Genomic DNA, 25,994 nt, shown 5'->3' with positions numbered 1-25,994 from the left:
CCCCGAGGATCACTATAGGCATCTCCACATCCCCAACAGTTATTTTGTGGTCCGGGAAGTAAGTACCTTCCTGCAGCCGTCTAAACAGACCAGAGTTCCTGAAAACACGAGCGTCATGAACCTTGCCCGGCCATCCGATGTAGATGTTGGTAAAACGTCCCCTGTGGTCCACCAGTGCTTGCAGCACCATGGAAAAGTAGCCCTTTCGATTAATGTACTGGCTGGCCTGGTGGTCCGGTCCCAAGATAGGGATGTGAGTTCCATCTATGGCCCCACCGCAGTTTGGGAATCCCATCGCTGCGAAGCCATCTATGATCGCCTCCACGTTTCCCAGGGTCACTACCTTTGGCAGCAGTACATCAACGATTGCCTTGGCTACTTGCATCACAACAACCCCCACGGTAGATTTGCCCACGCCAAAGTGGTTCGCGACTGACCGGTAGCTGTCTGGCGTGGCAAGTTTCCAAAGGGCTATGGCCACTCGCTTCTGGACAGTCAGGGCTGCTCGCATCCGGGTGTCCTTGCGCTTCAGGGCAGGGGACAGCAACTCACAAAGTTCAAGAAAAGTTCCCTTCCGCATGCGAAAGTTTCTCAGCCACTGGGATTCATCCCAGACATGCAGCACTATGCGGTCCCACCAGTCAGTGCTTGTTTCACGTGCCCAGAATCACCGTTCCACAGCATCAACATGACCCATTACCACCATGATGTCCACGGCGCGGGGTCCCGTGCTTTGTGACAGGTCTGTGCCACTCTCAGACTTCATGTCCTCATCGCGCTGCCGTAGCCTCCTCGCCCGATTTCTCACCATCTGCCTCTGGAAAAGGTGGCTGATAAGGTGCGAGGTGTTGACAACGGCCACAACTGCAGCGATGGTCGCAGCGGGCTCCATGCTCACAGTGCTGTGGCGCCCGCGCTGTCACTCAGCAGAAAAGTGCGCGAACTGATTGCCCGCCAGCGCTTTCTGGGAGGGAGGGCGGGAATGACGGTTGGATGACGACAGTTACCCAAAACCACCCTCGACACATTTTTTACCCCAGCAGGCATTAGGGGCTCGACCCAGAATTCCAATGGGCAGCGGGGACTGCGGGATAGCTGCCCACAGTGCACCGCTTCCAATGTCGACGCTTGCCCCGTTAGTGTGGGCTCACAAAGTCGAATTACTGTCCTTAGTGTGGAAACACATGTTCAACTTTGTAATATCGATTCCACATATTCGATTTAAGTGACATCGAAGTACTCTCGTAGTGTAGACATACCCTCAATCATTGTTAAACATTTTCAGTATTAAGAGTAATTGGTTATCAGGCTTCTTCATTCATTCCAGATAAAGATATGAAGTTATATAAAAAATATTTAAATAACCTTTTAGCACAATAGAGGGTTTAACTTTATTATGTTTCTGGCCATAGATTGGTATCATTCCTTCCCTCCACCCCTCCAGAATTACTGTTCACAGTAGCATAAATTATGCAAACACGTCTAGGAGATTTCCAGTGCCACAGCCCAAGAGCAGTCTATTAGTGATTATTAAATCAAACTTGTTTCTGTTGCATGGGAGAGGTCATTCTCAAGGAACAAGCAGTGTTATCAAGAACAAATTATGTTGATCCATCGACAAGATTACATTTATTAAAAGCTGGCCTGGGAAGTATTTAGGAAAAGATCTTTTTAAAGGCTGCACTTTGAAAATAAAGCTTAAAGTACATATTTGGCAAGCCTCTTCATCTGAGGCTGGCAGAAGTCGAGGGCAAATATGTTTATATGAGCAAATTCTAACATAAGCAAAGGCTGCCTCGCATTTTTCACATCTGTGAAATTATTTCTTGGTTGATAGGGCGTGGAGTATGAAAATCTAATAGGTTGGTTCCTAAACATTTGGCTCTGGTCTGTTGGCTTTAATGGGAGTTTTTGGTGTATGAGGATATGACAGGACTCACTGGGTGTATCTATGAGTGCTTTGTTAGATGCTTCCTTGAAATCATAAGGGTGAAGGGTGAAGCGGTGGATGTGGTATACCTAGACTTTAGTAAGGCATTTGATACGGTCTCGCATGATATTCTTATCGATAAACTAGGCAAATACAAATTAGATGGGGCTACTATAAGGTGGGTGCATAACTGGCTGGATAACCGTACTCAGAGAGTTGTTATTAATGGTTCCCAATCCTGCTGGAAAGGCGTAACGAGTGGGGTACCGCAGGGGTCTGTTTTGGGACCAGCTCTGTTCAATATCTTCATCAACGACTTAGATATTGGCATAGAAAGTACGCTTATTAAGTTTGCGGATGATACCAAACTGGGAGGGATTGCAACTACTTTGGAGGACAGGGTCATAATTCAAAATGATCTGGACAAATTGGAGAAATGGTCTGAGTTAAACAGGATGAAGTTTAACAAAGACAAATGCAAAGTGCTCCACTTAGGAAGGAAAAATCAATTTCACACATACAGAATGGGAAAAGACTGTCTAGGAAGGAGTACGGCAGAAAGGGATCTAGGGGTTATAGTGGACCACAAGCTAAATATGAGTCAACAGTGTGATGCTGTTGCAAAAAAAGCAAACATGATTCTGGGATGCATTAACAGGTGTGTTGTGAGCAAGACACGAGAAGTCATTCTTCCGCTCTACTCTGCTCTGGTTAGGCCTCAGCTGGAGTATTGTGTCCAGTTCTGGGCGCCGCATTTTAAAAAAGATGTGGAGAAATTGGAAAGGGTCCAAAGAAGAGCAACAAGAATGATTAAAGGTCTTGAGAACATGACCTATGAAGGAAGGCTGAAAGAATTGGGTTTGTTTAGTTTGGAAAAGAGAAGACTGAGAGGGGACATGATAGCAGTTTTCAGGTATATAAAAGGGTGTCATAAGGAGGAGGGAGAGAACTTGTTCACCTTAGCCTCTAAGGATAGAACCAGAAACAATGGGTTTAAACTGCAGCAAGGGAGGTCTAGATTGGACATTAGGAAAAAGTTCCTAACTGTCAGGGTGGTTAAACACTGGAACAAATTGCCTAGGGAGGTTGTGGAATCTCCGTCTCTGGAGATATTTAAGAGTAGGTTAGATAAATGTCTATTAGGGATGGTCTAGGCAGTATTTGGTCCTGCCATGCGGGCAGGGGACTGGACTCGATGACCTCTCGAGGTCCCTTCCAGTCCTATAATCTATGAATCTATGAATCATGCCTCAAATTGCAAATGCATTTTAATACAATCCACAGACGGAGTTTCATTTAGTGTTACTTAAGGTTGCTCTCATCAATAAACTCAACCATAAAATAAAAAAAATAGGCAATACAAAGTTAAGGATTAAAAGGTTGCAAAGTCAAGCACTCTCAAGTTAGTAAATGCCAGAATGAACATCGCCCATTAATTTGGCCTCCTTGTGTGTATGCATTTATGATACAGCACTTAATTACATGCAGAAGTGACTACCTGCAAAAAGTTTGGTGTATGTGACTTGCCCAGCAACACAAAGGAACTCGGTGACAGAAGCAGGGATAGAATTCTAGACTCCAGTGCAAGGCATTCAACTGTCCTAATCACAAGATCATCCTCTCTCTTCCTGCAGTCCCGTTTCATTCACTACAAACCTTCCAACTTCTGCAATAAATGAGGCAGATGTCTACAGACAACATACTCTTTTCTCTTTGTGAAGTAACATATTTCACCACTCAGTGCCATGTTGACCACTATATTGAAAGTAATTAAACTAAACTGTACTAAGACAAAACATGGTGTGTGTGTGTTTTCCCTAACAGAAAAATTGAGTAGGGACTTATCTATAATTTCCTGCTTTTTATTTAAAAAAGGTAAATTTTCAGAAAGCCACAGTCCACTATTTGTAAGAAGTACCTAACAATATACATGAACAAGGAGTTATAATTTTGTATCTTATTTTCTTCAGGAAAGTAATAATTACCATTTGAAAAGGAACAGTATAACTTACTATAGACAGATCTAAAGGAGTTTAGCAGGAGTTTATCAAAACAGTATGATTTCATTATAGTTCTTCTTGTGACCCTTCTTATAACCTTATGGAAGTCTCAGATAAGTCAGTTATCAAAGGCAGCTGCTGCCATGAGAACTAGGCAATAGTAACTCTCCCCCAAGTATGCAAATGAAATGGAAGTAGGGAGTGATGAGTGGCTGATTATCTCTCATGTCACAATATTACCGCTGAGCAGCTGCAGGGGCAGTAAATGTGCATGGGGTAAAACTAGGGGAAAAAAATCAAGCTTTTTTTGACATTCCAGTCTTTCCAAAATTCCTTAAAAAAAACCAACATAAAATATACCCTGGAGATTATTCCACACACACATTAAATTAGTGGCTGGAATTTGATTCAAATTCCCCACGGCATATTTACAAAGAAGGATTCTGAAAAACATGAAGCACTGTGGCAGGGACCCTATAAAACAGAAAATTCTTATGCAACCTTAAGAATGGTCTCACATCAGCTCCTCCTTCACTAACAAGTCCTTAGTTCAGGTGTCACATTTATTTGGGAGCTCCAATATCTAAATAGTGCAGGGGAAACGAGATGTAGAATTCTATCAACTGCTGCAGGGAACATGCAACCAACCCTGTGAGGGAGATATGGTTTCTCAAAACTTTTGATTTAAATTTTATTTATATGTGCTCTGTTCCCAATTTGGGATTATAAACTTAGAAAAGGAAAGATTTTTTTTTTAAAACCTATCTTCTGTAACAGTGTTTTCTTGTTTTTTACATTGCGCCACAGAATCATAGGAATTAAAGAAAGGAGGAGATCTATTTGGACCCATCCCATCTGTCCTTGGCTACTACCAGGAGTGACCCTAGCTGGCAGAAAACCTTCTCAGTAATGCTATACCAATAGTAATTTCATCATTGTTTGATAGGATTTGTCTTCTATTTCCTCCAGAACAAGACAAGGGTGAGTTGGTGGGTGGCAGCAAGTGCTGTCTAATGTACCTTTCTGGCATTTTTCACATCTGTTTATCTTTTGTTTTCATACTAGAATACACACTTTGCAGTTCTAATTTCCACTCCACTAGAGCACCTGAGTACCAGGCACTATATATTTGTGCCTCTAACAAAATAGGTGTAAAGAACTCGCTTTCAAACTCTATTACAATGTTACAAATAAATTATTTAAATTATGTGTATAAGTTGGAGATAATTTTAAAGGAAACTCTGGTTAAAGGACATCAAATATGCTAAAATATAAAATCCATTACATTTTCCCAAGAACAGATAATTTATTCAATGTGATGTTAAGAGTGTTATCTATATCAGTGTGCTTTTAACATCCAACTCAGAACAAATTGTATTTCAAATGCTAGTACAATGGTAACAGATGCCATGAGGAAGCAGCCTAGTGAATATACGAAGACACTGAAAACTTTAAAATGAATAGTCTTGTTCTGAAGTAAGTGGTTTATTAAGCTATTGTATTAAACATTGCTTTAGGATGGTTATATATTTGCCCTTCCACTGTTAGGCAATGAGGTCTTGATCCTGCAAGGGAATGAGTACTGAATTCAATGAGAATGGAGAGTGCTCAACAGTTTGCAGGGTCAGTCCTCTAATGACTATTCTTCAGAGTTTGTGGTTTTTCAAGTGTTTGACTACAATGAATTAGAACATTTGGTAAGCTTGTTCATAGGTTGCAATAGATATCCTATGAAAAGCCAGTACTGCAAGACGGAGTTCAACAAAGGGTTCAAACACCTGAAGTCTATGTAACCACTGTAACAGGTATGATTTTCATTTTCAGCCAAGTCTGCAACAAAACAAACTCGAGTCAGGACGTTGCATTCACTTTTTGCTTTCACAGCGTGTAACAATACTCTTACTGAAGAGACATATTGTACAGTGCATCACAGAAATCAGACTGCTTGAAGTGAGAGACCTAGAAATGATCTCTGCTAGATGTAAACAGCATTTCTAGTAGTTCACAAATGAAATAATACAAACAGAGATTAAACAGAGTCTGATAACCCTAAGTGAAAGCAGAATATTCAAAGTGATGGCATCTGTTCTGGCAAAAAATATATTGGGTAAGCTACTTCTCAAACAATTCTTCCAAAAAAGGGATTTGGTCCAGATGACATTTTGAAGCCAGTACTTGGAAACAGACATTTTTCTCAGGATACTCAAAGCATGTTTATATGTGATATTGTTTAGTTAACTTTCAATACAAGTTACAGCTGAAGCAAATTGGCTACCAACACCACAGTGATACGTCTTCTGTACCCAAATGAATTATCTAGAATACTGTGGTTCACTCCAGCCTTGGTGTTTTGTTTATTCAGTGCAAGACTCCCACACCAGTATACTCTACAGTAATTGTTTATCCCCTAAGCCACTACTAGACCATGAGTGTAGCAAAAGATTCTCATCAGCTTCACACATCAGGCTCTTTTGGAGTGTTAGCATCAGTGTATTTGCAGCTTTTATTTATTTTTGACAGCTTACTCTAATCCAAAAGCAGAGTTTTTCACGGTTCTCCCTTGCTAATAGATTTATCAATGTCTAGGAGGAATGTTTTATAGACTTTACAGCTTATACAAGTGTAGCAGAGTTTCCAATTCCCCTTCTGAAACAAACCCGGAAACCCTTTGATCCAATTTAACTTCAGCTATGAGGGCAAAGCAGGAGATAAAATTTGCAACAGGGAGGTATGTGCATTTTTGTGTTTGGTATTTGTGGCAGGTAGAGGCCTGTTGGCTCTCTATCACTGGTATCCACTGAAACCATTAATACTAGTTGGCTAAATTATGAACTTCTTACACATACCGATGAGTAGTTTACTCACATGAGTAATCTCATAAATTTCAGCAGGACAATTCATCTGTGCTTTACCAAGAGACTAACTACCTTAGCATAGTAATTAAAAAGGTGATTAAGGCAATCAATGGAGCTGATTAGACTTGTACAAGTGCCCAAAAGGGATGAGAGAGAGGGCACAAGGAACTTTCTGCTTCCTTACAGAGAAGACAGTCTGGCCAGGAATCATTCATTGCTCTCCTTAAAGCTCCAAGGACCACCTCTTGCTCTGACTGAAAACACTGACAAAAACCTTGACTGGCTTTAATGGGTGCAGAATCCATCCCTGATCTATAAAGAGAGGGAATCAAGGAATAGGAATTTTAGGCTGAATATCAGAGCACAATGTGGAACAGACCCCGCAAATGGAAACCCCATCACCTGAGACATTTGAAACTACTGTACGCTGGACAAAGCACTAGGAAAATTTACTGCAATCAGGGGGCTGATTGGAACCTGAGCAAGGTAATGGATTAGGTGACTTAATTGGTGTTTTGAGTCCATAGTTTCTATTATAGTCTTACCCTTTCCAGATAGCTCCTATAGCCAGGATAATTCAGACTTTCAGTCCAGACATGAAAGGAGGCAAGCAGCCATTTTTAGAAGAGAGATCTGCTACCTCTCAGTATATTGGACAATAGAATATGTATATATTGAGTAAGCCCTGTCAGGTAAAAGTGTGAATCATCAGCAGTATGGTAAACAGCCACATTCTAAATCCCAAATTAGATTACGCCTTTACTGAACCTGGTGCTTTTTGCTGTCAATCCCACCACTAACTTCCTAACCCCCTCAGCTAACAAAGTAGAAGGATTTTATCCTCACCCCATCCAAAACACTTCCAAGCAACATTGCATGCTGTCATAAGACAAAACAAACATCCTCTAACACAGAGAGTCCCTTTTCTTTTTCATCTGGTACAATTTTTGTTATCCTTACATACCCTCAACTCATCACTCAGGAAAGGAGTAACCTGGAGTGGCTTGGCTGGCATGCAGGTAGGAAAAGACAAAGGTCTTAACTTCTGTTTCCAGGCTGAGGTAGGAGCTCGATGTGGAAGGAAGAGCCTGAAAGGAAAACAAACCACAAAGCGTGTTAAACCCAGAACATAAACTTTGATATGCACCACCCCAAATGTGGGACCACAAGATCTGCAAATTATAGGTCAAGTTCTCATTTTCCCCACTACCTAAACAGGGAAAGTACAGCTTCAACACAATGGAAAAATAAGGACATGAGCTGCATTCATTTGTTCGGTAGTCTTACAGAATGGTCTGCTATTAAGGATCAAGGTTCTTGAAGGCCTTGTTGACCACAGCATGGGTCCCTGGTAACTTTAATGAAAGAGGAGATCTGTTCAATCCTCCATTAATTCCAGCAAATTCAAATTCAAGCATATTGCTAAAAGCACTTTTCTGCATTAGCCCACATGTTTAACTGGTACTATTTTTTGTGTTAAGTTTTTGAGAGTACACTCAGACACGGACCTGGAGAAAACATTGTTTTGAATGATAACATTCTTGATTCCTCCAGTCTATCACAAAGGACAAAAGGCACGGCATCAAAAAAGCCTTCTCTTTCAAATATATAATTATCCCTCTGTAGCATCTGATCACCCAACTGAACCATTGAGCTTATCTTTGAGAGAGTGTTATTTACACCTTAGCCTGGACCTTGATCAGACAGGTTTCCACTGTTAAGTCAGGAACCACCTTGCACTCATACACATTAGTTGTCATTCGCATTCTGATAGCTCTACTGAGATTTAAAGCTGATGGAATACATTTTGGAGAAACTGTTTATTGCAATAAATAAATAAAAACAAGCATCATTAAAACATCAAACTGTCAGCAGGATGGTCAACCCTTCTGCCTCACAGCCAAGTCTTGGTTAATCCTGATAATCAGAGGAATGCTGAAAGTCCTTGGAGTAAAATACTGGCATTGGTCCATCATCTCCCCATGGCAACCTAGTCTTGCTTAGCGTCTGTTTATAAATTTTAAAGCTCTGGGGCTTACAAGATATCTTGCTTTAATTCATGTAGATCAACTGTCCATCATTCAATACACCTACTGCTATGTGAACGAGGTATGGTATTGAGAAATAAAAAGTCTGAATATATGGCTAAGATTTGTAGAAATATTATGAAAAATTCAGCAGCCAATAATTGAATTGCAGTAGTTGATTGCTTTAGGACTGCATAGCATGGTACATTAATCCCACAGACAGATTACATATGACACATTGTAACCATCTATGCAGATAACATCTGTGATGAACAGGGAAGAAAATGGTTACTTTTCCAACTTGGATACAGTTTGATAAATCTCTCAGCCAGTGGGGTAATAGATGCAGAACTGGGGAAATAAAACAAACTCTTGATCATGTTTGTGTGGCCATTGGTTCGCCAGTGACTAGAAAAGTGTCTCATGGACATTACTAAGAATTTTACTTTAAGATTCCAGCTTCCTTTTAAAAGAGGTGTTGTTGGAAAAAGAAATTGCATATTTGAAAAATAAATGCATATTTTCCTTCCAATCTTCTGTGATTAGTTCGTGTGGAAGTAAGGTCTGCATATGACAAATGCTTCTGCCACTTATGTGGTCACAAGTGTAAGTCTTCGTGAGATTGAAGCACAATTCAGAATTATTCCCTGTAGATAGTCATCCCAAGATTAAACCTCAGCAACATTTGTCACATTGTCAAGTGTCTTTCCCCCGGAACTTCTTCACTGAATATTTATGTAGACAGAGTAACTAGTTGCAGCAAAATAAATATTTAATGTCTTTTTCTTTACAAGCTGCAATACATTGACAGCAACGTGTGGAAAATATAATTAAAAACAATATGTTTAATTACAATTATTGCATTCATACTCCAATTCTGTAGTTTGACATGTGGAAGAATTTATATCATTCAGATACACACATGCTGCTACTTCCTACTGTTGCCAAAATGGGTTATTAATTGCCAAATGCTTACAACATATCATTGTTCTTCACAGTTATAAATGGCTGGCTAGGTCTAGATCAGTGGTCACCAACCCGTTGATCACGATCTTTGGCGGCACAGCGGGGCTGCCGCTAAGACAGGCTTCCTGCCTGCCCCGGCTCCACACCGTTCCCGGATGTGGCCAATGCAGATCTCTATCCGTGCTTTGCTCCTGCCTGCAAGCATCGCCCCCATGAAGCACCCATTAGCCAGGAATGGGGAGATGTGATGAATGGGAGCTGCGGGGGCAGAGCTTGCAGACAGAGGCAGCGCGAGGAGTCATGTGCCACCCGCCCTGCGAGGCCGCAGGGGCATGAGGCCGGGTTAGGCAGGAAGCCTACCTTAGCGGCTGCGATGCTGCACTGCCAACTGAGAGCCGCTGGAGGTAAGTGCTGCACGGTCAGAGGCCGCACCCCAACCCCCAGCCCTGAGCCCCCTCCCAGAGCCAGCACCCCAAACCCCTTACTGCACCCCAAGCCCCACCCCTGAGCCCCCTTCCAGAGCCAGCATCCCAAACTAGCACTGAGCCCCCTCCCAGAGCCAGCACCCCATACCTGCTCCTGCACCCCAAGCCCCATCCCTGATCCCCCTCCCAGAGCCAGCACCCCATACCCCCCCTCCTGGACCCCAACACTCTGCTCCAGCCCGCAGCCCCCTCCCAGAGCCCACACCCCACACCCCCTCCTGCACCCCAACACTGCCTCAGCCCAGAGCCCCCTCCTGCAGGCAAACTCCCTCCCAGAGCTTGCACCCCTCACCCCCTCCTGCACCCCAACCCCATACCCCAGGCTCAGCCCAGAGCTCCCTCCCACACTGAGAAGCCCTCGACTCCAACCCAAAGCCTGCACCCTCTCCCGAACCCCTACCCCCAGCCTGGTGAAAGTGAGTGAGCGTTGGGGAGAGCAAGTGACCGGGGGGCGGGGGGGCAAGGAAATGGAATGAGTGGGGTGGGGCCTTGGGGAAGGGGTGGGGTAGATCCTGGGTTGCCCTTAAATTCAAAAAGTGATCTTGGGCTTAAAAAGGTTGGAGACCACTGGTCTAGACCATTGTGATTACCAAATATCAGGCTTAGAATGTCTTATTGATTATTATTCTGCAGATGTTAAAACATCTTGACATGAAGCCACTTTTTTGTTATACCAGATGCTACAGTAGAACTTCAGCAGGAGTGAAATCAGGAAGGCCAAATCACACTTGGAGTTGCAGCTAGCAAGAGATGTTAAGAGTAACAAGAAGGGTTTCTTCAGGTATGTTAGCAACAAGAAGAAAGTCAAGGAAAGTGTGGGCCCCTTACTGAATGAGGGAGGCAACCTAGTGACCGAGGATGTGGAAAAAGCTAAAGTACTCAATGCTTTTTTTGCCTCTGTCTTCACGAACAAGGTCAACTCCCAGACTGCTGCACTGGGCAGCACAATATGGGGAGAAGGTGACCAGCCCTCTGTGAAGAAAGAAGTGGTTCGGGACTATTTAGAAAAACTGGACGTGCACAAGTCCATGGGGCTGGGTGCTCTGCATCCAAGGGTGCTAAAGGAGTTGGCGGATGAGATTGCAGAGCCAGTAAGCCATTATTTTTGAAAACTTATGGCAATCGGGGGAGGTCCCGGATGACTGGAAAAAGGCTAATGTAATGCCCATCTTTAAGAAAGGGAAGGAGGAGGATCCAGGGAACTACAGGCCAGTCAGCCTCACCTCAGTCCCTGGAAAAATCATGGAGCAGGTCCTCAAGGAATCAATTATGAAAACACTTAGAGGAGAGGAAAGTGATCAGGAACAGTCTGCATGGATTCACCAAGGGGAAGTCGTGCCTGACTAACCTAATTGCCTTCTATGATGAGATAACTGGCTCTGTGGATGAGGGGAAAGCAGTGGATGTGTTATTCCTTGACTTTAGCAAAGCTTTTGATACGGTCTCCCACGGTATTCTTGCCGCCAAGTTAAAGAAGTACGGGCTGGATGAATGGACTGTAAGATGGATAGAAAGCTGGCTAGATCATCGGGCTCAATGGGTTGTAATCAATGGCTCCATGTCTAGTTGGCAGCCGGTTTCAAGCAGAGTGCCCCAAGGGTCGATCCTGGGGCCGGTTTTGTTTAATATCTTTATTGATGATCTGGAGGATGGTGTGGACTGCACTCTCAGCAAGTTTGCAGATGACACTAAACTAGGAGGCGTGGTAGATAAGCTAGAGGGTAGGGATCGGATACAGAGGGACCTAGACAAATTAGAGGATTGGGCCAAAAAAACCTGATGAGGTTCAACAAGGACAAGTGCAAAGTCCTGCACTTAGGATGGAAGAATCCCATGCACTGCTACAGACTAGGGACCGAATGGCTAGGTAGCAGTTCTGCAGAAAAGGACCTAGGGGTCACAGTGGACGAGAAGCTGGATATGAGTCAACAGTGTGCTCTTGTTGCCAAGAAGGCTAACGGCATTTTGGGCTGTATAAGTAGGGGCATTGCCAGCAGATCGAGGAACGTGATCGTTCCCCTTTATTCGACATTGGTGAGGCCTCATCTGGAATACTGTGTCCAGTTTTGGGCCCCACACTACAAGAAGGATGTGGAAAAATTGGAATGAGTCCAGCGGAGGGCAACAAAAATGATTAGGGGTCTGGAGCACATGACTTATGAGGAGAGGCTGAGGGAACTGGGATTGTTTAGTCTCCAGAAGAGAAGAATGAGGGGGGATTTGATAGCAGCCTTCAACTACCTGAAGGGGGGTTCCAAAGAGGATGGAGCTCGGCTGTTCTCAGTGGTGGCAGATGACAGAACAAAGAGCAATGGTCTCATGTTGCAGTGGGGGAGGTCCAGGTTGGATATTAGGAAACATTATTTCACTAGGAGGGTGGTGAAGCACTGGAATGCGTTACCTAGGGAGGTGGTGGAGTCTCCTTCCTTGGAGATTTTTAAGGCCCGGCTTGACAAAGCCCTGGCTGGGATGATTTATTGGGAATTGGTCCTGCTTTGAGCAGGGGGTTGGACTAGATGACCTCTTGAGGACCCTTCCAACCCTGATATTCTATGATTCACTAGTTCACACTAATCAATGGGAGATTCTTTACAAATTAGCAACTAAATGAGTAAAACTATCAAAAATATCAAAGATACCACATCACGAAATGTGCTATGTTCATTTATTTTGCAAAGAGTAGTTTGATTTTAATTAGAGCTCAAACTATAGCAGTACAGTACTGGTAAAAGTACAATAGTAGATTTGATAAAGTATCAATGTCATAGAAATAACATCTGTCATCTGCTCTTAAATCTTTCATGAGACTGGGATGACAAAACGGTTTATTTGTGAGTATTACTGGCTTTGCAATTTAGTAAATAGAAAATTAGAGCGGCTCCGTTGTAAAACAAAATGGAAAGTGTGTCTCGGGATGGCTTTAAAGAGAATGCAGACTGTTTTTAAAGCTTCCCAGGTCATTTGCATATAATAATTACTTCATGGACGTGCATTTGAAATACCAGTAAATATTTTAGTGAGCACATTAAGAGTGCCGTAAATCAGTAATTAACATATTACAGAGCATACGATGTCCTTATGACTGAAAGAGGCTGTACAGACTATCTCCATGCTTTTTGAAAAGTACATATGTAGGAGCAAGACAAAGAGCAATAAAATGTTGTTTAAAACTCCAGATATTCCCAATATATATATCACACACATAATTTACATTAAAAGAACACTATTAAGGTTGCAAAGTCAAGAACTCAAAAGTTAGGAAAGATCAGAATTAAGTTTGCCAATTCAACATTAATTTGACCCCTCATGCATACACATTCTAATGCAGTTTTTAATTACACAGTCATATACTATTTTTTTCTCCACAGGATCACTGCCCTGTGGAGTGCACAGAATAAATGGTGCTTATTGAATAGCTGCTCATTAAGTATTTTGTTTCTCCACTCCTCCTTGTTCAATGTGTGGCCTCATGCCTTATTTACTGCACACTACTCCAACCCTGCGACAGTATTATTAATTTCCTCGTGGGCTTTTCTAATAATAATAATTAGTATTATTAAGAGAAATATCCTATCTCCTAGAACTGGAAGGGACCATTGAGTCCAGCCCCCCTGCCTTCACTAGCAGGGCCAAGTACTGATTTTGCCCCAGATCCCTAAGTGACTCCCTCAAGGATTGAACTCACAACCCTGGGTTTAGCAGGCCAATGCTCAAACCACTGAGCTATCCCTCCCCCCTGCCCTCCATGGTGCTCCTATGGTGCTCATCATCACTATATCAGAATGTTTCACAAACATTCAATTAGTTTATATTCACAACATCCCTGTGAGGTGAGAAGATGGTTTTATCCCCATTTTACAAAAGGAAAACGTTGATTAGATTTATTCCGTGTTGAGACCTCTAGCAAGGAAACAAAATTAGTGTTTGAGACAGATGTAATATTTTTACATAGAGAATTGATGTTCTCTAGTCAACTAGCGTTGGGAAGGGTCCCCCTAAAATGTTGTAAAAGTGTAAACTTTTGTATGATGGATTTTTTTTAATGTATTGGATGTAAAAGGGGGACATAGTGAAGTCAGAGAGGACCCAAAGTTACATTGTGTGTGTTTGAAAGTATAATAAAACTTTAAAAAGTATTTACACAAAACTGTTTTTACTTAGTTAAGACAAAAATTCTTATTGAAGTCAATGAGGTTGAATCAAGCAAACATGTACAAGGTACTACAATAATTAATCCCACTGAAGTCCTTCTACTCAGCCTGAACTAATAATAGACACTTTCCTTGAAACAAGGGACGGGGGGAATGACATGGTGGAGGCAGTACACTGGATTTTGGTCCCCGCCACCCAAAAAGGCAGAGGGGATGATAGGGCCAAAGAAGATCTGTGCACTGGTTAGTGTGTTCATTCCCTGTGGACTAGATTGTCACAGGCCACACATAGCCAAGCAGGGGAGTAGAGCTTCTCCTCTTTGCTCTGCTTGGCCACTTTGTGACTCCTGCTGCAGTGGGGGGCATATGAGGCTACTTGCCCGGTGCCCCTTGTTGCATGCAACTGAGGAGAAAATGGAACAGCCTGGTTCTGGCTGCTTCCTTCCCCAGTCCCTCATGTGACAGCTAGAACAGCTGGGGTGACCAGATGTCCCGACTTTATAGGGACAGTCCCAATTTTTGGGTCTCTCTCTTATATAGGCTCCTATTACCCCCCCACCCCCATCCCGATGTTTCACACTTGCTGTCTGGTCAACCTAAAAACAGCTACAGCACTGTAGATGCATCAGCATGGGCTTCAGCAGCGCGAGTAGGTCCCCAACAGGCTTATAGAGCCCATGCTGAAGCCCATCCTGCCCCATGTACGCTGTTATTTTTCGCCAAGCTAGCTCAGGTATGTCTACCAGAGCTGCAGTTGCATCCCGTGAGTGCAGAGTAAATCTATCCTGACATCAGTTCCTGCTCTGCTCTGTTCCAGCGGCCGTGCAGCTATGCGCTACCTCTTATTCAAGGCACATGGGAAAGTTACAGTCTAGCTCTTGCTGCTATCAGTTTTGTTGTTTCATCTAACATTTTTCAATGCTTTGAAGCCAACCAAAGCAATAAGTCGGTGAGGTTTTTAAAGTAATTGTTCAGTTCCCTTGCTGGGGCAAGCTCTGTGACTGATGAGAGTGACTTCAGATAAAATGTTACACTTTTGAGAAATCCCTTTAGAACTGTAGAGAAAGAGTGGGTTCTGGTATGTGGATCATTCTGTTTCAGAACCTTCACTCTATAAATTCTAGTTCAGGGAATTAGATTCACTTTTGAGATTGAGAAGGAGGAAGACACAGCTCTAAATGCTTCCCTAGAGACTTAATTTCTTAATCTTGGAGGAACCAATTAGCAAATCCAGAAATTGTAATTTCCTCCCAGAAGGCTGAGTGAAATGGGGAAATGATACAAATTTAAGGGCCACTATCCTAGAATGTGAACCTGATTCTTCTCTGTCTTGTGATTCTTCTCTAACTACATAGACTTCAGAGGAATTATTCATGATTTCCTTTTCATTGATACCGAGGTAAATTAACTCTGGGGGGGGTTTAAAATATATTTTGTTTTATTTTTCCCAAAGACTAATCTGCATGCTCTCTACCTTCATAGCAGGTAGAATAAGGAGGAAGACCGTGGGGTAGGCAGTGGGGTGACTGGAGGCCAGAGGTGGGAAGAAGAGACAAATTGTGAGAGATGCTAAGAGTAGACGAACTCAGCCTGTATGGGCAGGGAGACTACGGACAAGGAGCTGGGAGGCCAGATGAGATTGTAAGTGATTCAGAAAAAATGAGAGTGGAGTGGGAGAGAGGGGGCAAACAGGCAGACTGGGATTGGGACGGAGATTAGGTCTGGGATGATGCCTCCAGAGGCAGAGGCTAGGACTGATTGGGTAAGGAGACTGGGACGAGAAGCCTGAGGAGTGCAGAATGGGACAGGCTAGGTGAGGAGAATGGGACTGAGATGAGAGGACAGGAGTGGGAAAGAGACAGGACTGAGACAGGGATGTGTTGGAGGGGTGGGATAGAATCATAGGACTGGAAGGGACCTTGAGAGGTCATCTAGTCCAGTCCCCTGCACTCATGGCAGGACTAAGTATTATCTAGACCATCCCTGACAGATGTTTGTCTAACTTGCTCTTAAAAATCTCCAATGATGGAGATTCCGCAACCTCCCTAGGCAATTTATTCCAGTGCTTAACCACCCTGACAGGAAGTTTTTCCTAATGTCCAACCTAAACCTCTCTTGTTGCAATTTAAGCCCATTGTTTCTGGTCCTATCCTCAGAAGTTAAGAACAATAATTACCCCTCCTCCTCCTTGTAACAATCTTTTATGTACTTGAAAAATGTTATGTCCCCTCACCTCTCTTCTAATCAATTTCCTAGTGAATACAAGGACTGTCCATAACAGTAGGGAAAAAGATACATCCTCTAAACAAACCCAATTTTTTCAATCTTCCCTCATAGGTCATGTTTTTTTAGACCTTTTATCATGTTTGTTGCTCTTCTATGGACTTTCTCCAATTTTTCCACATCTTTCCTGAAACGTGGCACCCAGAACTGGATACATCTAAAGTAAAATTTAAAATCAAATTTCTGGAATACAAGAAGAGGTTGACAGCCCTCTAAAAGGAAAAACTAGAAAATCGTAGGACATTAGAAGGGAAAACATTTATCTTAACATGATAAAAATCTCACTACAATGTTATTCCAAGACCAGGAAAGCCTCACAATTTAGCATAAAGTCAATATAAAATGATAAGATCAATGCTTTTCTTATGGTCTGCATATACAGTATGGCAATAGGGTTTCCAGGGCTGACTGGGCCGTTAAAAGTCTGGTTGGCAGGTTCCCTACCCGGCTCCCGGGAAGCGGATGGCACATTCCTAGGAATTGGGATGGTCACGGAGGCTAGGTGTGCTGCCCCTGCCTGCAGGCACCGCTCCTGCAGCTCCCATTGGCTGGGAACCACGGCCAATGGGAGCTGCAGGGACAGCGTCTGCAGACAGGGACAGTGCGCAGAGCCACCCAGCCACGCATCCATTTAGGAGCCAGAGTGACATGCTGGACACTTCCCAGGAGCTGGCAGCCAGGTGGGGAGCCCGCACCCTGAGCCCTCTCCTGTGCCCCAACCCCCTGCCCCAGCCATGAGCCCCCTCCTGCACCTTGAACCCCTCATCCCTGGCCCACTCCAGAGCCTGCACCCCCAGCCAGAGCCCTCATCCCCTCCCGTGTCCCAACTCCATGCCCCAGCCTGGAGCCCCCTCCCACACTTCAAACCCCTTGGCCCCACCCCCAGCCTGGAGCCCCTCCTGGCCCCACCCCAAACTCCTCATCCCCAGCCCCACTCCAGAGTCTGCACCCCGAGCCAGAGCCCTCACCTCCTCCCGTACCCCCTACCCCAGCCTGGAGCCTCCTCCCACACCTTGAACCCCTCACTTCTGGCCCCACCCCAGAGCCTGCACCCCCTCTTGCATCCCAAAACCCTGCTCCAGCCTGGTGAAAATTAGCAAGTGAGTGATGTTGTGGGAGCGCAAGGTCAGGGCCTTGGAGAAGGGGCAGGGGTGTTTGGTTTTGTGCGATTAGAAAGTTGGCAACCCTATATAGCGATGGGTTTTATGACATTTCAAAATTTAGCTAAAACATCTGAAAAGATATATTTGCTCTATGCACAATAAAGAATTGCTCTAATAAAATAATTGTAGATTAAGACCAAGTGTAACACATGCACGTGCACAGCCATTTCTCTGTCAGGGTTTGGGCCAGGTGACTCTCCATTACAGTGCACATCCATAGAACAAAATCCTCCTCCCCTTTTACTTCTTTGAAATGCCCACTGGGAGCTGTGCACGTAAGGTGAGCAGGACCGGGCCCATAATGCCACTCCCATTTCATTGAAGCAGTGGCTTTTATTATGGTGAATATCTGGATAAATCACAGACTAGTCACAGCCAATTTTTAAAGAATTCATGAAGGAGTCTTCTCTGTGCTCTGAAGCTTGGCACCTCTAACGACCAACTAGGATGGTACTGACTATGAGCCAGGCTGGAGACCCACACAGCAATTTGCTCAGGAGAACAGCTAAAGAGAGTTGCCTGGTCACTCTAACTACCATCAAGTTGAAGTGTGGCTTTCAAAAACAATACAAGATGTTATTAGTAACACTTCATGTTCTCTCTCTGTATATTACAATTTTAATTTCCCTCCCTTTCTGATGTGGATTAAGACAGATATGTTTCTAGACTGTTTTGGCTGTAAACTGTTACTTATCTTTCAGTTTATTTTTTTCTTTACTCTAGAGCAGCTCCACCAAAGAGCTATCTATTACAAAAAGACTAGAAAACACCTGCTACTCTAATGGGAACAAAAGCAAATGCATGGTTGTTTCAGAAAACAGCAATCTCCATACAGTAGTTACACTCAAAAGCTTTACTTCAGAGTTTGTTATGCATGGACAAATATAAGAACTAAAGACAATTTAAAACTCAGCACAATTAAATTCTACACACACCTGCCTGGCAGGTGACCTTGACTAAGGCTAGTTTGCTTTTGGTCTTTTCCTTAAATATGGACCAAAAAGATCTTTATTTGTCTTGGCTGCCGAGGCCTCTCAGGGTGAGCTCATAGTAGTCCCTTGCTGATTATTTTATTTTTTATGGAAATGCCCAATATCAAGTCACAGCATGCTGTATCAAACTGTAAACAACTAACTGAATAAATATGTTCCTCCCACCCCTGGGCAAAAGAAGACAGTGAAATACCCCTTCTCACAAGGAGAAAGGACACGCTGTACACCAGACCTGACAGTCAACCGCTTTAGAGAACTAAGAAAGGCACCTAATTTCATGGCAAAGGGCCATCTCAGGTTAAACAATGAAAAATACACTTCCAGTTATAACAAAAGACAGCAGTAGCTAACCACCAGCCTTTAGCTGCTCCAAAAAATTCAAATTAAAAAAAATTAAATAAATAATAAAATCACTGCACTCTTTCCCATCTCAGCTTCCACAAAACTCATCTCCTCCCCAATCCAAATCCAACCACTGGAACCACTCTATCCAAAGCTTCATTCTCTCAAACTCCTGACAGATAGATGTGCATCGCAACACACTGCCAAGGTCAACAAGGGCTATTGTGGCCAGGAGCGCCGCCAGCTTTTCTGCTGCCCTAGGTGGCGGAAGGTCCCGCCCCAAAATGCCGCACCCCACAGAGGCGGCGGAAGGTCCCGCCGCCGAAATACCACTGCGGTCGCTGCCCCCCCAAATTGTAGCGCCCTAGGTGACCGCCTAGGTTGCCTAATAGGTTGCACCGGCCCTGATTGTGTCCTAAGAAGTGGGGGTTTTTTTGGTGGGGCGGAAGGAGGGATAGGGATGTGCACATGGATGCACATTTTTGCATGAGTGCAATTTGGAAAGTCTGAGTCTTTATGTTTAAAGGTGAATTTAGTAGTGATTAAGAGCACCAGACTCAGCCTTGGAAGAACAAAGGAGACCAAGGGTATGTCAGCTCTTCATAGCCCGTTTGATTCCTCCATGCCAAGGCTGCCAAACATGTCAATCAATAGCAATTCCGATAAGTTGTTTGTGCACCTGTACACTGTAAAAACCTTTCCCCAGGTGACTGCCTAACCACTACAACCTCATTGAATTCCTGTGATCATGCAAATGTACTATGGTTCTGTGCAGAGTTCAGGAATGAAGCACCATCCCATTTCTATTCACCCATAAAGGGTTAACATCCTGAGAAGTGTATGATGCTCAAGCACCTGATAGTGACTGATGGAGTTTCCTACATGCTCCCTACAGGCAAAAGAAAACATCTCTGTAAGCTTTCCATCACCTTGATGGAAAGCAATTGGCTATATTACCACTTGTATTAGCATCTTCCTGTTGTAAGTCAAAAATACCCATTAATAGGGGCCTACAGGACCTTTTTGGTTTTGGAAATCTATTTTGTAAACATACAGTGCACATGCTGAGTAGAACTCTATTACAGAAACAGATTACAGACTGAAAAGAAGAAAAGGGAGACGTCTAAAGAGACCAAAAGATGATTTATGGCAGCAACATGATCAACTGAATACTGTATATATTCAAGCAGCACACAAAAGAATAAAGGTTTATATAAGACTATGGTACTTAACACCTATTTGACTGATTTAATTACTGGCTATTTTAAAGAAGGCCTAGAATATAGTTCAAGTCCAACATTTTCTGAGGTATAGAAATACCATATTTTCAGGGCCCCATACAGATCACAGAAGACAATGAGCATGAGATTATTAAAATATAGAGCCTGTTTTTAAAATTGTCTTAAGTTACTGCATATAAATTATCAGTTCTCATAATTAACCCATGCTAGTAGGTGCTCACATACCATTATAAGCATAGATGGACATTAAGTGACACAAATCTCTTTAAAAAACCCTGAAATTCCTGCTTTTAAAAGAAATTTGCCGAGCAATTCTGTTTCTATAAAAACCCACTTTTGTACTATAAACAGCATCTGATAGATCAGGTTTTAGATTTCTACCCATTCTATTCCCTCAATGCCATCTGTAAATATCAGTGGGGAGTTTTCCATGTGCATAAAGTTTGTGCAGTACAAATTCAGAACCAATTTTTGAAAGTTTAGATCAATAAGTAAAAAAAAAAATCTGGATCTTTGTAAACACTATTTTATTGGATGTCAAATGTATTCAAATAGCTAAAATCTTACCAGTGTCTTTCCATAACAGAGGAGTAGAGAATTTGGTTTCATACTGTGCTTTTTATACCCCACAAATTTCAAAGAGAAATCATTTTGTACATTTTGAGATACATGTATGAAAAGCGCTGGTTGAAAAATTAAATTCTATTACTGATCAAAGCAAAAATCCATAAGCAAGTACTGTACAGAATTAAATAGCAGTGTTTTAAACAAGCTAACTATAGACATATACCTCATATTATTACATTGGACAAAATTTTAGATTACAAAGTGTACCAAAACTAACTAGAGTGGCGATGCTTCAGATTTACACTGATGCAAATGAGAACAGAATTTGAGTCACTACTTAAATATGGAAGTTTACATAATTATTAAAAGGGATACCTTCAAAAGATGCCAACTCAAGTGTGACAACTTTTTGTTGTTGTTTTTGAACGCATGGATAATTACACCCATTTAATCTTTTAAAAGGTAACAGAATTAGGTTTAGCAGATTGTCTGATATTGTAGCCAATCTTTTAACCTTCCTCCTCCAGTCGCCAAGATTTAATGCTTCAGAGGAAGGTGAAATCCCCTCCCCTCCCGATATTGCATTCAGCCAATTGTGCAGAAATTTACACGCCAACCCCTTCTGATCTCTGCAAATGATCAGCTTCTACCCTGAAGCATGAGATTTGCCTCAGATTATCTGCAATGTTGTTAATGGTCAAACTGATCTCTTTTTTTTTTTTTAATTAAAAATCAGCTGCATGATGTGTCTCGGTAATTTCAGGTGACCATGAATTGCTACGGCTGATTGGGTGGCTACAAGGTATACAAAATGAGGTTTCCCTTTATCATTCTAATTTTACTTCTCTTTAATTTCAACAAGTGTCCTCTTTTACTTAGGCCATGGGGCAGGCTATGACTCCCATCACGTCCCCTGTTCATCTATGTTCTTAGTTCTGACAACGTCCACTAGTTCCCCCTCTCAGAGGCACAGAGCATGCACACATCTCTGCACACACAATTTCACATGTCTTGATGAACACAGAAAAGAAAAACTATTCCAATCTCTGCTGCCTTCCCCTAATGTGTCACACTCACTCTTTCTTCATCTCCCTTCCATCTCTAATCAGGAAATGCCTGGTTGACAACCATCCTTCTTTCGGTATTGCACCTGGGGAGAACCCACATGTCAGACTCAAAAAGCAAACTAATTCCCTTTTCTCTCTGACTACAAACAACTCCCCTTCTCTTGAGCTGACAGATTTAGATCTTTTCTTCATATAGTTACAGTCTCTGCAGACCCCAGACAACCCAATGAGAGGCCATCTAAATAAATCATTCAAAAGGAAAGAGATGGCTATGCTGTAAGTGACCTGAAACAGCTGGTAAATTTTGAAATGCCCCACACCCTGCTCTAGGCAATGAAATATTCTGAATGTGTAAACAGTGGCACTCCAAACCTGCTAGGGTACAAGAGTGCAGGGTTAGGAAGGAAGCATAGGGACTGGGAATCAGCAGGGATAATTAATTTTTCTTGAAGGGTTGCAACACCACTGTTAATTTCCTTGTAGCATACAGAATGTAGGAGCAGCCTCAATTAAAACGGATGTTCAAATGCCAACTGTGCTTGTCTTTTAATCACATGCTTTGCATATTGATTTTGACATCTATGTACAATTATGGAGTATAATATTGCTTTTGTGAAAACCTTTCACAAATCTGCTTACTTTTCAACGTTCTTTTAGCATTATGTAGTGGTATCAAAGACATTAGCACATGCATATCTACTTCTACCAAGCAGTTCCTCTGTACAACAGTAATTGTGATTACAACTTAAGAAAATGTTTATATTCTGTGTAGGGCTGTCAATCTCAGTTAACTCAAGCAATTAATGCAAAACAAATTAACTAGATTAAAAATAGTCACAATTAATCAGTTTTAATTGAACTGTTAAGCAGTAATAGAATACCAATTTAAATTTATTATAAATATTTTTGGATATTTTTCTACATTTTAAAAATAGATTGCTTTCAATTACAACAGAATACACTCACTTTATAGTATTTTAGATTACAAATATTTGCACTGTAGAAAACAAAATAGTATTTTTCAATTCACCTCAGACAAGTACTGTAGTGCAATCTCTTATTTTTATTTTTACATATCAGCACTCAAAAACAAAATGTAGAACTTTTGATCCTACTAATCCACTCAGTCCTACTTCTTGTTCAGCCAGTCGCTAAAACAAACAATTTAAGAGAGATAATGCTGCCTGCTTCTTATTTACAGTGTCACCTGAAAGTGAACACAGGTGTTCGATGGCACTGTACGTAACAGTTGTTTTTAGTTATGTAATAAACAGTAAAAAAAGGAGTATGCAAACACAGCAGAGTCAGCGAGAATAAGTCATGGGTTACAATATGTATGCAAGCCATTATAATAAATTCTATAAGTGATTTTTTTTTTAAAACCAGTTAATCTCACTGTGCCTCTTTTCTCAGTTGATAATCTAGTACAGGAAGAAAGTTGCTCCATTTCTCTTCATTCTTTTATTTTTGTCAACCACATTTTCTATAGTAGAGATTCATTATTGGCTGCAAAAATAGAATACATTCCATGTGTATATTAATCCAGTGTAAAAAGTTGCTTGGATGAAGAACAGCTGACTCAAACTGAACCAGGAAAAGGCTGAAGCAAAGCCAACTGGAAAAAGTAAGCCTTTCTAGGAACTGACACAATACCACCGCATCCTCAGTTGAGGGCATCTCCCTCCCTGCAGTCATGATAGTTCACAGCCTTGGGTTCATGCTAGTCTCATTATCATCCTTGAAACCCAGACATCAAGTCACCCAAGTCAAATACTTTCTTTTCATCTACCTCGGACCAGATGATTTAATCCACTCCTCTCAGCTGATCCACAACATAGCACCCTCTCTGCACTAGGACAAGCCAAAGAACACACATTATTATGGTGTTCCGTAGCCTACACTGGCTTCAGTTGACTACCAGATCCATTTCCACTTCTTATACTAGCTTAACAAAGCCTGGGATAGAATCAGTCCACGCCCTTTCACAGACCACCTTTCCTTCAGGACCCATCTTGAGACATGAAGAATAGAGCACCACGTACACTTCAGGGAGCAGGAAGTGGAGCCTTCTCTACCAGAAGCTCCTGGGTCTAGAACAGTTTCTCATATCTGTTGCAGAGGAGTCCCATGTTTGACAGTTTTATAACCTGCTGCGATCTCCTACCTCTTCACCAAAACCCCTCTCAAAGGGCCAAAAATGAAGCAGGAAGGAGAGATGCCTACGTTGTAAAACTGGAGATGGTTGGAGAAAATTGACAGGGCAGTCCTGTAAGGCTCTAGAAGGGCCTTCTCTCTTAAAAGGACTGCTTAGTTTGACCATTGAAGAGGAAATGATGAATTATGATGAAAAGTTTTTTTAGTCAAAAGGCCATTACATCAATTTAAACCAGTGATCCCCAAACTTTTTAAGTCACATTCCCCCTTGCCCCTAATATAATTTGCCCTCAGGAGCGATGCTGCAGTTGGGGTTGGGGTTGGGAGTGGGGCTGCAGTGTTGGACTGGGGGCAGCACCGGAGTGGAGCTGGGTGGTGCTCCTTTCCTATACCCCTGGGGGCTGGCCCAGGCCACAACTCACCCCTCTGAATGTTCTTCCCCACCCTGATTTATAGACTTTCCACCCTATTTACATAGCCATCAGTGGAAAAACATGTCAACGTGAACATCAGACTACAAAAAGTATTAAGCATTTGTATAACTTTAAGGGAACAGACAAAATCCCATGGTGTGCTCCACACTTCCAACAACTACATGGTGGTAGCTCTGTATGAGTCCAGTAGATAATTAACTCTGGTGATTTTTTTAAATGCTGAGGCTAGATGCCATGATGTTTTGCATTTTAAGTTTAATCTACAAGTGTATGATATTAAAAATAGTTATGGGGTGGAAGGGGGGGGGGCAGTTATTTTTTTCACCAGTTAAAGAAGTGCCAGCATGTTTAACCTTGTGGAATGAAAACAACCTACTGTGTTTTGTAATACATAACCTATAATATATAAAAGATTTCATACAATACAAAAAACTTCCATCAGTCCCAAGAAATGCACATAAATGCAGGGCTCCCAAAGTATAACTGAATCAAACTTCTTTAAGTGGCAATATTGTACCTCCATATGCATAATCATTTTCATGGAAAATCTATCACCTATTCCACCACTACCCAATACAGAACTATGCTCCAGGGCTTCATCCAGTTCTGTTAACTATGACTCTATCAGTGGGCTTTTACTACTTCCAACAACTCAGCACACCCTTTGTTTAGTTTTGTTCCCCTAGCATTAGTAAAAATATTTGATGATTCCTAGTGGAGATAAGGGATATTATGGAGTTTGATACTATAGCAGTCAGATTTTTTTTAAAGAGTTTTTTAAAATTAAATAGTTAAGGTGTTTTCCCCAAAATCTGGTACCCACACTTTTATGCTGCTATAAATCAAATCATCTCGAAGTTTTAGTCCAGTTTGTTTTATGAAGCCATTGAAAGTTATAGTATACAACCCACCATTCACTGCAGGGGACAGCCAAAACCCAATTTAAGAAAACAAATTTAAAGCTTTCAAACCAGCTACTCTCTGACCCCTTTACAATACATTTTTACAGTGCCTTCATTTGGTTATATTTTACTGTATATTGTTCACGTTTTAAAAACCCAAATAAAAATGCTTTTAATGCCAATCTCTAATTATCTTCTATTTATCTTTTAATTAAGATATAGAAAATTGCTGCTTTTCTTCTCTGGGGGCTAACTTAATTTGCAGCTTTAGAAAGTCTTTAAGTCAATTATTTCCAGTTTAATCTATTCAGTTTTGTCTGTGATTGTTTTAAATATCTGTGTGATATTACAAAGCTCACAGGTAACTCTGAAGAGTTATGGTCACTGAGAAAACAACATTTCCCCTTTTAGGTTTCTGTGTGCTTGATTAAATAG

At 42.1% G+C, this 25,994-nt stretch overlaps 1 protein-coding gene across 1 annotated transcript in view; it reads right to left on the bottom strand.

Moving 5' to 3' along the window:
• The window catches only part of SULF2 (sulfatase 2), a 269,349-nt gene that overhangs the window by 179,420 nt on the left and 63,935 nt on the right, over positions 1 to 25,994 (bottom strand). The window contains exon 2 of the mRNA XM_034786932.1: positions 7,750 to 7,873. The gene's annotated coding sequence lies outside the window, so the exon portion shown is untranslated. The remainder of the gene's footprint in view (positions 1 to 7,749; positions 7,874 to 25,994) is intronic.

Source organism: Trachemys scripta, chromosome 12, assembly GCF_013100865.1.
Source record: "Trachemys scripta elegans isolate TJP31775 chromosome 12, CAS_Tse_1.0, whole genome shotgun sequence".
NCBI lineage: Eukaryota > Metazoa > Chordata > Testudines > Emydidae > Trachemys > Trachemys scripta.
Note: the sequence above shows the minus strand (reverse complement) of the source record. Positions and strands in the feature narration are given on the sequence as shown.